Source organism: Podarcis bocagei, assembly GCF_964188305.1.
Source record: "Podarcis bocagei genome assembly, chromosome: 7".
Taxonomy (NCBI): Eukaryota; Metazoa; Chordata; class Lepidosauria; order Squamata; family Lacertidae; genus Podarcis; species Podarcis bocagei.
This window is the reverse complement of record NC_138132.1, coordinates 42,319,538-42,333,905: the sequence shown is the minus strand read 5'-3', so window position 1 is coordinate 42,333,905 and position 14,368 is coordinate 42,319,538. Positions and strand designations below refer to the sequence as shown.

The following is a 14,368-nucleotide window of genomic DNA, read 5'->3' as shown; positions in this document are numbered from 1 at the left end:
GTAGGATTGAATGGACCTTCCCAGTAGTTTGGTCAGCAATGGGCCATTCGTCTGCTGCCAAACTCCAGCATAGAAAGAAAAGAACGTGATCTAGAGATACCACTTCCTGATTATTACAGGGGTCGAAACTTTAAGGAAAGGGGGGATGCAACATGCTTGAATTTCTACATGGAAAGCTGGCATTAAAAGCACAGTGGCAGAGGTGGTAAGATACAAATCAAAACAAAAACAGCAGCCCTCTGTATCCTATTTCAATTATAAGCACTTATTTGGCATGGGAGTCAGAGGCGATGAGCAGCAGGCACATAGGCCTACCTTTGTTACAGAGCTTGAACAGCTTCCCCAATCAGTGCCTCCTCTTCTTCTTTCTTCTTTTTTTTATGGCTTTTGCCTTTAATCTTCCTCCAACAACTGTGTAAACCTGGCGGATTAGAGTCTGCAGGAGAGCAAGGCAGCTGTTGCTGTCTCCGGCATTTTCTGCCAAGCAGAAGCATGTCAGAGACGAGAACCACTCGATGCCATTGCCTTGGCGGAATTCGTGGGTACATACAGTTCTGCTAGCTGAGACTTTCCCCCAGCTGGCTTCCTTTTTAGAACAAGCGCTCGCTGCCCTTGACTCACGTCACCTAAGCAGGATCAAATAGGACGCTTTGATCAAAAGGTACAAAAAAAATGAAGGAGGGAAGAGGTTTCCGCAGGCCCCTTGGCCTGGGTGGGATCATAAAAAGGGAGACGGGGGCTGGATCTCCACACACACACACACACACACACACACACACACACAGATGTAGCTGTGTGTGAAGGAGAGAATCAGCTACACACACATGCCTTCTGAGGAGTGACTACCTGCTTTGGGATTGGGAGGCAAACATAATTACGCCATACTCATTTTATCCTCACAATAACCCTGTGGGGTAGGCTAGGCCAGAGGCAGCAAAAAAATGTCAGCCCAAGGGCCACATTCACTTCCAAGGGCCATATGCCTATGCTGGGCAGGGCCAAAGGCAAAAGTGGGTGGAGCAATGATTGTAAATGTATCTTTGTGTTGTACGCTAGTTTTACACACATGCACACTCCTGTATTGTCTATCCAGTCAATCAAGGGGCATTAGCAGAGCTCAAGGGCACATGCCAGTCAGGCAAAACCATTTGGGGGGTGAAGGAGGACCAGTGAGGTATGTGGTCTGGGGAGAGTAAGTCACCTGTAAATATTTTGTATCAGTCGACTAAATAATACTAATGAATTTATAGAAAGGCAGACCGTGCACAGTGCTGATTGGCTAGAAATAGATGACATCACTAACCCCACCCCTCCCTGGGGACTATGTACTCTATTTCAACGTCGTCGTTGTCGTCATCATCATCATCATCTTCTTCTTCTTAGGCAGGGCTAAATGTACTTGGAGTACTCAAAAAATAAAAATAAACTCAGAAGTGGACAGCATGCCTCAAGCATGTTGGGATGACCAAGACAGGGCAAATCAAGGTTCAATTTAATGCCCAGTACACTTGTCAAACATATTGCAGAGGAGAGGGTAAGATAAGCTTTAGATGCAGGAGAAAGTACCCATAGCAAGTCCTGGTCCTTATGTTTTTCTATATACACCCAATTGGTGATATCTAAAATTAGGTTTACTCTGAGTAGTCCCATTGAAATAACACACTTGACGCCATTGATTTTAATGTGTTTACTCTGAATATGGTTTCATTGGATACCACCGTATGATATCCTCATAACTTAGGCCCCACTTCGGTATAATATCTTTCATTATTGGATCTTAAGCCACTTATCTGTTGTTACTTTATACTTTCTAGATATGACTGAGTTTTGCTTCCTTGTTTTTTTCCTTCCTTTGACCCTTTCAAGGTCTCCACTGTTTTATCTTCACCTTATGCAAACTTCTCAGCTGGCACCAGAATAAAGAGCTGCAATTGTTAAGATCGCAGAGAACAGTTCAGTTGATGAAAGGCACTGCAATGATCTAATTTTTTTTATCACAGGTAGATATTTTTCATTTAGATATTTTTTGATTAAGGGGCAGGGCAGGAACTATCTTCATTAATAGTTTTCAGTGAATAATTACTAGTGCATATCGAGTGTGCCATATCGTGAACCATATAGTTGGGTTGCCATATTTTGAAGAGCAAAAAAGAGGACACATGCTGACTTCTACTTTTAACTATGGGATGCGGGTGGCACTGTGGGTTAAACCACAGATTCTAGGTCTTGTCGATCAGAAGGTCGGCGGTTCGAATCCCCGCGACGGGGTGAGCTCCCGTTGCTCAGTCCCTGCTCCTACCAACCTAGCAGTTCGAAAGCACGTCAAAGTGCATGTAGATAAATAGGTACCGCTCCGGCGGGAAGGTAAACGGCATTTCCGTGCGCTGCTCTGGTTTGCCAGAAGCGGCTTAGTCATGCTGGCCACATGACCCGGAAGCTGTATGCTGGCTCCCTCAGCCAGTAAAGCGAGATGAGCACCGCAACCCCAGAGTCGGCCATGACTGGACCTAATGGTCAGGGATCCCTTTACCTTTACCTTTTACTTTTAACTATGGATTGCCATGGGGGGGGGGGGAATGTGTCCTGGAAAAAGAGGACACATGGCAACCCGATTTTCTATCCCATGTTTCGTTTCGTTTCTCCCTTACATTTTTTTACTTAAGTTCCTTGGTTGGAGCTTTTGTTTGTGAAGTAAGCCAAAGGAGATATTAAAATCTGGGCCTCAATCATTAGGCCCCTTGGTTCTCAAATTGACCTGAACACAGAGGCAGACCCTGTAAGGAAACAGCCATTTTTGTCTGCCCCTTAATAATCTCAGAAATATAAAACAGCAGAGAACTTTATGAAGTAATGTCTGCTTTGTGCGGTAGACTGCTAACCCAACAATAAAGAAAGGCAGTGTTTGTTTCATATCAGAAATGTACCAAGGTGTGTGTGAGAGAGGGTGGGGGGAGGTAACAGGACTCAAGTAGGCTAATCTTACCCCTGCAACTTCTGAGGAGCTGTTAAACTTCCTAAGGAAGGCCATAAAAGTGCTTGTGAGAGACTCCATGGCCTCTCTGAGTTTTATGTGGGATATATTTTCATCCGGGCTCACCTTGTGGGTCGCCATTATTGCTGTAGGACAAATGTCCCATTGATCAGAAATTTAGTATATATATTTTTAAGAAAAGGCGAAGTCAATAGCAGAGGCACTCTGGAGAGTCTGCATTTGACAGCATCTTCTCACATCTCATCTGAACTCTTTTTTTTTTTTTAAAAAAAGTTATGACTATGAAATCCCGTTTTTTAAACAAATGCTTCAACTAACAGTAAAGATTCTAATTCTTGAGTGGGGCCAGCTGTTGAGGCAAAGCTTCAGTGCTGTATACTTTACCCTCTCTCCCTCTCTCCAAGTTAGCATTATTTACTTGTGCCAGGAGTTTCATGTTTCACCGTTGCACTGGCAATTAGCCAAGGGAATTATTAAAACAACCAGATGTCGTGCATTAAATAAAAGTCACCTATGACCTTCTGTGCTGAATGTAGTTTCACAACTAATTGGGCAACATATAGAGAGCTGTTAACAGAAATCGATAATCAATTAAAATTGAAGGAATTTCAAGAAATAAAAGGGAAGGTAACAGATTGGTTATAATATTTTCAGTTAAATGAAGTATTTAAAAACGATAAAAAGAAAGGATTCACCTATGAAACTTCAAATTTCCAGAGAGAAATAATAGAAAATGATAATAAATTATTATAAAAAATGTATAATATATTGTTGGAATGGGAAACTAAGGATGAAGTGGTCAAGTGTGTTATGATAAAGTGGGCAATAGATGTGGGAAATAATATTCAAATGGCAGATTGGGAAAGACTATGGAAGAATGATATAAAATGTATGGCCTGTACCTTATTTAAAGAGAATTATATGAAAATGATGTATAGGTGGTATTTAACAACGGTTAAATTGGCAAAAATGTACAAAACAAGGGAAAATAAGTGTTGGAAATGTAAAGAAACGGAAGGTGGTAGCATATGTGGTAGCAAGATGAGATTATCAAAAAATTCTGGGAAATGATATATAACTAATTGGAAAAAAATATTAAAAATAACCTTTGTTAAAAAAACCAGAAGCTTTTCTATTAGGAATTACAGGAACTGATCTACCTAAAGAGTACAAGAACTTGTTTATGTATGCAACAACGGCCGCTCAAATATTGCTAGTCCCCACTAAGGAAGATTGGCAAATTAAGTTAATGGAATATGCGGAAATGGCTAAACTAACTGGGATACTTAGAAATCAAGATAATAACAAATATAAAAAAGGATGGGAAATGTTTCTTGCATATTTACAAAAGCACTGTAAGGAAGTGAATACATTGGCAAGATTTTAAAAACACTTGTAATGTTATGGATAATGTTTAAATTTGGAGGTAATTAGAGATACTTTATTGACATGCATAAATGAAGATAATACAAAGGAACCAGGGGAGGGAGTGGAGGGAAGTCGGGGGATTCAAGTAATCCCACAATGTGGATTTAATACTAAGTGTATACAGTTATTTTAAATGTTTCATTTTATTTCTTTTACTTTAATGTAATGATTTTGTTTATTGTGAAAATTAATAAAAATGTGTGTGTGTGTGTGTGTGTGTGTGTGTGTGTGTATTTAAAATGACGAATTTCACCAGTATCTTTTTTAAATGTTGCTTTGATGCTAGAAAAACTCTGAGCCCCGAAAAGCTTCTTTCACATACTTTCTTCAGATGTTCTGTGCACAGCTCTGAAAACAAAAGGACAAATTTTGGGTTGACTGACCTTAAGAGACGAAGCAGATTAGTTATACCCATTGGTTACCAGTAACTTTAGGTATATAACCTTGGATTTATTGATATATTTCTTATATAAATTATTAATTTGTAACAGTCAATATTTTGAGTGGGAATGCATAATAGATCAGAGAGGCAAGCTCCTGGCCCATCTTGAATGAGTGCCCTTGTTGAAGTTGTGAGCTTCCTTGAGGAGAGAGTGAGTTGTCTTCTTTGGCTCCTTGACTAACTGTTGCATCAGAAGTTGCTGATAACAGCCTGTCTCATCTGAAGAGCTGTGCATCAACCCGGATCCTGTCTGGGCCAAGGAAGATGGAGAAAATAAGGTCATCTTCATTTGGGTAAGGGCATGAGAGATCGCTGTTATGGCATGTGAGCATAGATGCTGCATAAGAAAGGTGGTCAAAATATGTAATTGGACTGTATGTGACATCAGGTTATATAAACCCAAACTGTAACACTTTTCAGTTTAGGCTTCCTGTAATTTTATGCATTACCTGAAAAAAATACCTTGTCACATATGTATTGTGTACCTAACTGAACCCTGAGTGCCTCTGGCTATCACCAGAGGGTGGGGGGTGGGGTTTCGATAGCAGCACCCGTGTTATGCAACAGCCTTCCCAAGGAAGACCGACTCTCCTAAGCAGGGATGGGGAACCTGCAGCCCTTCAGAGGCATTGCTGAACTCCAGCTCCCATCAACCCTGAGCATTGGCCATGCTGGCTGAGGCTGGCAGGAGTTGGGTCCAACAGCATCTGAAGGTCCACAGGTTCCCCATTCCCAAGACTCTAACAGTACAACCCTAGTCATGTCTGCTCAGAAGCAAGCCTTCCCCTCAACTCAGTAGAATTTGCTTCTGGATGAATATACAGGTATGGGATTGCACTGTAAAGTTATTATATACTCTTGGAATACTTTTGAGGTGAGAGCTGAGGGCCACATGCCAGTGGTGAGCAGGGCCAGAGGAAAAAGTGTGCAGAGAAACAAATGTGATTTCTAAAATCTTTATACAGTATGCTTGCTTCTACACTTGCTCAGATACTCCTCTCTTCATCCTCCATCAAGACAAGCAAGAAACATTATGCGAGTTTGAGGGCACATTCAAGCCTGGCAGAAACACTCAGGGAATGAAGTAGCACAGCCTGGGGAGAGGGGACATGGCCTGGGAAGAGTTCTGCGGGCCAGATAGAGAGGCCTGGAGGGGCCACATTGGCTCCTCAGGCATGAGGCTTCCCAGTCTTTGCTTAGCATTTGAGGGCCTAATTCACCAGTAAGTTTCCTGTTCATTTCAACTGGGTTTTCCTGGCTGCTGCGTTGTGCCTTTCGTTTGTTTCTTGCTCTACTTTGCCTGCTCTTCAGAAGGAGTTGTCGAAGCTTAATTACCTCAGGCCATGTTTCCCACAAAGAGCCTGCTTTGGCTGGGTTTCCATTGGCAAAGCTGCCATTCTGACATTTCCAGACTGAAACCGGAGGCCTCCTTAGTGCTTCAGGTGAGGTTCTATTGTCAAGCAAAGCCACACCTGTGCCAACTAGGCATTCCCTTTGGAGTAAGAGACTGTTGGAAATAGTAATAATAACTTCTCACACACCTGAGGGGAAAATAGTGCTAAATGTTGAGCCTAGCCTTCCTGCAGATAATGGAACTATAATCTGAAGCTGAGGACACACCCAGCGTTGCTTTGGAGTAGCTACCAGTCTATGCATCCCAGGCAAACACAACTTTGTTGATATTCACTAAAGAACAAGAGGGATTTTCCTGTACTGACATCAGAGTCCTGGCACTAGGAGAACTACTGCAGTCTTTACTGCACGCCACATATTGCCCCTGGAATGTGTGAGAGATCCAATGTGGCAAAGTCTGGATCAAATGCAGAGGGAGGCCAGTTCAGATGTCACGGTGTGGTTGGAAGATTAGCAAGAGCTAAAATCTACTATATATTCTATCAAAATGGGTGGAAGAAGGGGTAGCCAATGTGGTGCCCTCTAGATGTTGATGAACTACAACTCTCATCATTTCTGATCGCTGGCCATGCTGCCTGGGACTGATAGAAATTGGAGTCCAATGTCATGTTTATATTCACAAGGGCATCTGTTACTTTTGTTTATAACTCATCAAGTCAACAACACAGCAACAGCAACACAGGTTAAAAACAGTCACTCTCCAGTTGAAGCAAAAGGGTTTTTTGCCTAAGACATCCACAATCTAGTTGCATTGGTCAGTTTAAATTGTTAACTAACAGCACCAATTCCATCAGACTGCAGAGCAGGGGGAGATATTCAGCAAGGCTATTCAATGGCCTCTACTGAGAGACAGCTGCTTTTGACACTCTGCTTTGTCACTCAATTGTCACTTAGTGGTACTATTCCATTCAGACTACCTGGACTGTTTCCACTCCAGCTGCTTGGTTTAAGAGCTGTCACTTTCAGAACCACTGACTAAGCTTGCTTTCCCCTCCCTCCTCATTCTCCTTTCCTCTCCTGTCATGTCTTTTCAGTTGTAAGCCTGAGGGCAGGGATTGTCTTACAATCTTTGTAAGCTACGTGGGGAGCACTTTCAGCAAAAGAGTGGGGTAAAAGCCCACTACCTCACTTCAGTGCTTAGGCTCTCTCCTCTCTCACGGCTTAATACAGGGGTCTGCAACCCGCAGCTCCGGAGCCGCATGTGGCTCTTTTACACCTTTGCCACGGCTCCGGGGCGGATACTAGCGAGGGGAGGAGGTGCATTGTGCGCCCCGACACTCCCCACTGTGGCGGGCGCTGTACTGGCTGTGACGTCGCATGGGGGCGGTGCATGCGTTAGTCACGCACCGTCCCGACGTCACCTTCCCGCCCGCCCGCCCGCTACATTGTAAGGGACATGTACGCTGGTCACTGCATTGAAAGGGGGCATGTTTTGAAGGGGAGTGAAGAACACACACACACACACAAAGGTAACTTGTTAATTTAACGTTTCTATGAGGAGGAGTAATTCTGAGGGGTCAAACAAAGAAATAATAAAAAAGTGACAAAAAAAATATTTTTATCATGACGAGTTTTGCGGCTCCCAGTTTTTTTTTCTTCAGAAAAGGGTCCAAGTGGCTCTTTTTGTCTTAAAGGTTGCAGACCCCTGGCTTAATACAATGTTGTTAGAGTTCATCACACCAGTATCTCAGGGTCAGCCTTACCATTAGGCAGAGTGAAGAAGCTGCCTTAGGCAGCAGGTGCCTGGAGAGTGGGGTGGGGTGATCAAGTGAGGTGTTGGAGAACAGAGCTGCATGAACTACATGTCTTGTGCTCTGCAGCCCCTAAGCTAGTCTACTGCAATCACTGTACACTGAAGTATGGTGTACTCTCTCATCATTCGTGCTGAAGTAGGATTCAGCTACAGATCCAGTTGGCTTCCGTACAAGGAATAAGATGAGGGGATGTGGCATCTCTTGTGGCAAAACATCTTGGCCAGCCCTACAACATATTCAAAATGGGAAATTGTGGGTTTAAGTTCGGACTATAACCCAAAATTCCAAACCATGGTTTGCCAATCGGGATCTAGCTAGTGCTTAAACTGCAGTCTCCTAATTTGGACATAGCAGAAAACTGTGGTTTAATGAATCCTGGGCATGCTGCATTAAGATGCCAGAGTTGAGGGGAGGCTAGGCAGGGCTGTGGAAGCAGAAAGTTTTTTCCTCTTCCATAAATTATTGTTATTACTGAACCAAACTATTACTGAACCAAACTAAAATATTGAGATGGACGTAAATGATCATGAGGAAAAATCACAACTGGCCTGAAACGGGATGTGGAGAGGGGAGGAAGAGGATGGGTTACTCATCCTGTCCTTACTTAGTGACAGTCAGGCTATACTGTAGTTTTGAACTACAGGGTGGGGAGAAAACTAAATTAAGTCAGATTACTGTGAGACTGTTTCTAATAGCATCAGCTTCAGCCTAGCTGTAATCATCTCATTGCTGCATATACAGATCATCACATTCAGCAAATTCAAACAGCTATATTTTAATTAATCTGGTTCTTTTGCTGTTAAATGATATGGCAGCTGTTCTTACAGTTCATATCACGTTACACAGTTGAGAATCAACAATGCGATATTTACACTTTTGCTTCTCTTTCGAGCCCAATCACTTTTCTGAGCAATAAACCTGTCCCCTCAAAAAAAGAAAAAGATCATTTTAACAATAAGATAGAAAAATTATATTAAATAAATTCCATGTGCAGTGAACAGTTTTTAGATTAATATAAAAAGATGGCTATGGCAGCAATGTTCTTATGCTAAAATAGTGTGCATGGTTTAGAAATCCCACCCTGCCCCTGCCCCCACCCTGTATCTTAAGTCCACACAATGAGGACCACAGTCAATCATAGGGACAGCTGTTCACACTACTAAAGACAATCCTGTATTTCATTTTAGTGCTATTTTCTTACATTTTAAAACATCTCTTAAAATGAAACCAGTTTGACCCTGAATATAAGCATGATTACTCAGGGGAACTACTGAAATAAGAAATAAGAAATTAGGAAATAAATTAGTCAAAGTATTGGGATATTATCACTCATCTTCTAAATACAGATGGACACTGGACTTTTTTTTGATGTTAACATTTTCCACCCAATAGCAAAGGCAGTGAAAAGAACAATTACAAGATAATGCCTTATGATTATTAAGTGAACATAAAACTCACCATCAGTCTATACTGTTTCAGCCAAGAGTCACATCAGAGAACAATAATGAAAAAAAGAAATAATTGCAACAAAAGAAAATGTTCACTGTAGCAACAAAATCTGCTTCTTTATCATACTGCTTAGAAGAGAAAATAGGCTCTCACTTTAGAGGCCTGCCATGGTGAATTCAGCCACTGCTAATAGGGTCTCTTGATTATAAGAGGCTGGCAGAAAAATCAATTTTCTGCCATTCAGACCAATTAGCTTTCCCAGCTGGATCTGAAAAATCTGTATTAACTGCCGAAAACGGCAATAAAATAATGTGGCATGTCCTCTATAGAACTACTGCTGCAAGGGCAGAGACTAAAATCATGAGAGATTTTTTTGAAAAAGCTATTCTAAAATTGCAGTTGGCATCAGTTGCGCCTTTAGATTAGTTAAGGTGGCTCTAAGAGTAGGGTTAGAAATAAATTTCAGGTAGTACTCTGAATTAAACAAAAATCTGCCCTTATTCCCTTATGGGGGACACAACAGCCCTTATAGAGTCCTTTGTAGGTTCTCCATCGGTTGGAGAAAATAACAGACGCCAACCAGAAAATATTGAGAAGCAAAGCAGCTTGTAAGCCTGATCTTTATTGAACTGTTGCAACAGGGTGCTCCCCTCACACACAGGAAAGGAGGATCCAGAACAAAGGTGTGTCTGCCCTTACATTTTAAATTGCCCGCCCTGGAGTCCAACACCCCCCCCCCCCCAAGATACATCATACCTACATCACAGTGAGGGGCATAGCTCAAGACCACCCCCCAGATACATCATACCTACATTACAGAAAGGGTGGTCTACAACAGAAATCCGAGTGCGTTGTTTATCTCCTGTCTGGCAGACCTGTTAATGGTCACTTGATTGGATACCCTGGGGAGCCTGGTCAGTCTTTTGTAATGACAAATACTTTGTTCCTGAGCCCTTACTTAGTTCACAGGCTCACCCTATTCATACACAGACATACCTTTAAAACAGGATTTGTGAACAAAAAGACGATGGGGAGGCTCCCCCCTCCCTCCTTGCAGAGAAAACATTTGGTCAGTTTGGGAGTCAAAATGGTTTCAGGGCGGTCCTTCTGTGATGCTCCAGACATGTGGTCCACACATCTATGTATGCACTTGGTTGGTACATTTATGAACATTTTATATATATATATATATATATATATATATATATATATATATATATATATGACCTTAAATTTTTTATTTCAACTCAAATGCAAATCTCTATGTAATCATGTCACACCAAGGGGCTAATGAAACAGGCTTTGTGGATTCAACATCAAACCAGCTTTTCTCCCTCTCCCTCACTTTGCTTAACATCCAGCCTGCTGAGGTGTTCTGAAGAACTCAAAAGCTCAATCACTAAATATTTTGTGACAGTTTAGGTGGGCCTAATAAAGGTATTGCCTGTCCATGGATTTTGGAACCATTCTTTTGAAATTGCTTGCTGGCAGGCAGAGGTAGTTGGGGCTCTTATTTCATCTGGCATAACAGTCAAAAGTTGCCTTGAGGATGTCACTGTATTAAGAAATTCCTTAACGAGAAGTGCAAGTCAACTCCAAATAGTAAAAATAGTGAAATAAATGAAAGGTCCCAGCTACAGTAACACAACTGCAATGTTTCCCTCTTACTGGAAGATGTTCAACATTGCAATAATAATTCTAGACTCTGGAGTTAACGGTCTTACAAACACACATACCTTTTTAGATTTATTTTTTCCATTCAGTTTATGAATCACTTCCTATCAAACCTCTTAAAGTGATTTAACAATAAAAAATGTCAACAATAAAAACAATTTCAAATAGATACAAGACTGGGAGGGAACTCTCCAAATAAAAGCTTGTTGAAAAAGAATGACCCTCAATAGGCACTAAAAGAGACAATAGGGAGCATATTTATTTGCTTGTCTTGAGCAGGAGCCTTGTAAAATCTTGGTTTCTCCCTCCCTCCGTTCCCTCCTCCACCTGGGCAGAAAGGCATTGCAACAATGAACTCCCTTCCTCATGGGGTGCTGCTGGTGGAGAGACTGAGAGTTGCTAGTATTTTACAAGCATCCTGCTGTTCAAGAGAAGCCCCTTTCAAAGTAGATAGGCAAAACCAGGCCCCCAATCCAACCCACCTTTTGCGAGACTGCTTGAAAAGGGGCTTCCTTTGAGCTTAGCCCTGCTTGTAGAATACTAGCATCTTCCTCCCCACTTCAAAGAGTGCTTCTTCTTAAAGTTTAAAACATGTTAAGCCAGCCTGGCTGCATTTGGGAACCCTTCTGCTTATTTTGCTGAATAGGGGTCTGGGCATATGTGCTAAAGTGATTGCATCACTGAGTATTCTGTGTGTCCCCCCCATCGCCCCAGATCTTAAGAAAAAGATGCTTGATCAAGCTTCTCTTTCAAGCAGTACTTTCCCCACACTCCCTCCCTGCTGCCATTATCACTTGTGTTTTTGCCTCATTGGCTCAGGCCCACCCCTTCTTCCTAATTTGTTTAGCACTTAAAATAATCCAAGTGCTTTGAAAAAAACATAAAGTCCCCATCTGGTGATCTGCAGCAGATCCCTTGAGACACAAGAGTGAAAGGGGGGGGGCAGGGAGGACAGAAAGAGAGAATAGCTTTATTTGTACAGCTGCAGGTGAGCTAAAGAAGGTGTTTGACGGCAGATGCCAGCTCAAAAAAACATCCAATTTTAGAACAAACAGAAAGACCTGCAGAATCATACCAATCGTCTATCTAATCAGTACAGTGAATTTTAAAAAAGGTAAATTCTATGTTAGGGAGCAGTAGGAAAGGAATTGAAAATAAAACTGTCAGTATCATAATACCTTCATCCTAAATTATGAAGTACTCTACTTCTCTTTGTCTGTCCTGAATCGTCCCACATTCAGCTCCACATGAGGGCCTCATTGGGTTCCAATATTACTTTCTCTACACCCTGCACAATGTTTTGCACTTCTATCATGTTTCCCCTTACCTCTTAACCAAAAAGCAACCAGAATTGTACACAAGTACATTCCAAGTGTGGCTGCAACTTACTGACCTGCGGAGTGCTCTGGGCAGTTCATGGTGCAAATCCAGGTTCTTTGATGGCATGGGGAGGGAGAAGGCGCCGAATGTGTACTGAGGAATTACTTGATGGCAGAGTTCCCAGCCGAAAGGACAGACCTTTTAGATTATAGGTGGTTTTTGGAATGTTTTCAAGTTTTCAGGGGCTGGGGTTGTTTTGTCTTTCTGTGTTTTGTTAAGTTTATATGTTGTATGAATTTATTTTATTCATACTTTCTCTTTTTTATGAAGAGCTATTAGAATACTTTTAAATAAATAACAATTTGTGGGGATCCTGATGAGTTGTTCCAGGTACTGTGTTTTTTTAAAGAGAGTAATAACACTAAACTCAGTCGGACTTACTTCTTGGGAAATAGGATTAGGCCAGTGCTATCAGCTGGAGCTCAGAAGAGGGACTACTCTCTATATACTCGTAGGCACCTTCCCGTCGAGGCTTGGCTTGAGTCATCTCAGAATCTAACTAAACGGGCATAAACCATCTGGTGTGCCCGGGGACAGCTGCTAGTGCTGCATTCACAAAACAAGCTAGTTCGCTCCCCAAAAGGGCAAAGTCAGGAGGTCTCTTTAAACCAGACATTGTTGGACCACAGCTCCCGTCAGGCTCAGTGAGCGCGGCGCGACCATTAGGGATGATGGGAGTCGTAGTCCACCAAAACAGCTGAACCCACAATTCCTACTGGTTTCTAGTCACGAGGAGAAAATGTCCTGGCCGTTTTTTTTACGTCATCGGGCAAACCGCTTTAGCTTGCGTAGGGAAAGCCAGACGAGAAGGGCGAGGGAGGAGCCCAGGGGACAAAAGTCTTTCCTGACGGACGGAAGGAGAGGCTGTCGGGTGTGGCTAAGCTAAAAAGCAACGGCTGTGAGAGACTGGCTGCGACGAGAGCGTGACGTAAAAAGGAGGCGGGGCCCGCGCGTGCCAGTAAAGCTAGGGCAGCGGACAGAGCTGGCGGGTGGAGTGAACTGCTCTTTAAGGGCCCAGAGCCTGTGGTTGACAAAGACACTTCTGGCTTCTTATTGCAGTTCGAATCCTCTTGATGAGGGACAAGAGCTGTAGAAGTACATAGGAATCAATGTAAAACGGCATACAAACCGCAACTCTAAAACGAAAAGTAGATTTCTTAAGAGGTTGCATGGCTTTGCGGTGATCATACCATTCTGCGCTCAAAGTAGAGAAGTTATAAGGAGGTTTCACGTTGAATACTATACATTTAAAGCGTATTTCCCGCCTCCCCAAATAATCATTTTCCTTTACATTTCTACCCCCATGCTTTTTAGGTGGTCCCTTCCCATAAACGCGCACTCAATCTTCTTTTAATTGATTGTATGTCGCTGTACTGGAACCCTTTATGAGGTACTACTAATGTTCCAAATGCATAGAAAAGTTCCAAAACAGACAATGGGGTGTCACTGTCAAATTGTAATCCTAAACACGAGTAAACAAATAAACAGTACTGTGTACAATGGTTAGAGCTTAAGACTGGGGTATGGAAGACCAGGGTTCAAATCCTTACTTTCAAATCCTTACTGAGCATGTTGCTCAGATTGCCTCAGTCACTCTCCGTCAGCCTAACACACCCTGTCAGGCTGATGAAGAGGTCCGGAGCAGTCCAAAGCTTGCTCATGATAATGTGTCATTTTAGTACTGTAAGTCTTAATGCTGCAAAGGCATTGCCCAATTGTGGAATCTTTTGTTTTTGACCAACATTTGGCCTTGCTCTGTTTAGTTTTGAGTACATATGCATAGTGGGATCAGTGGTGCTGCTAATGCAAGGATCTGGGTAAAAAAGAGTTCTGGAC

The 14,368-nt window shown here is 42.3% G+C and overlaps 1 long non-coding RNA gene across 1 annotated transcript; it reads right to left on the bottom strand.

The window, feature by feature from the left end:
* Positions 1-4,804: 4,804 nt before the first annotated feature.
* On the bottom strand, positions 4,805-14,161 carry LOC308592467. The gene is made up of 2 exons (XR_014010521.1): positions 12,914-14,161; positions 4,805-5,112 (listed from the first exon to the last, which is right to left on the bottom strand). It is a non-coding gene; the product is annotated as an uncharacterized lncRNA (long non-coding RNA).
* Between the last annotated feature and the right edge of the window lie 207 nt (positions 14,162-14,368).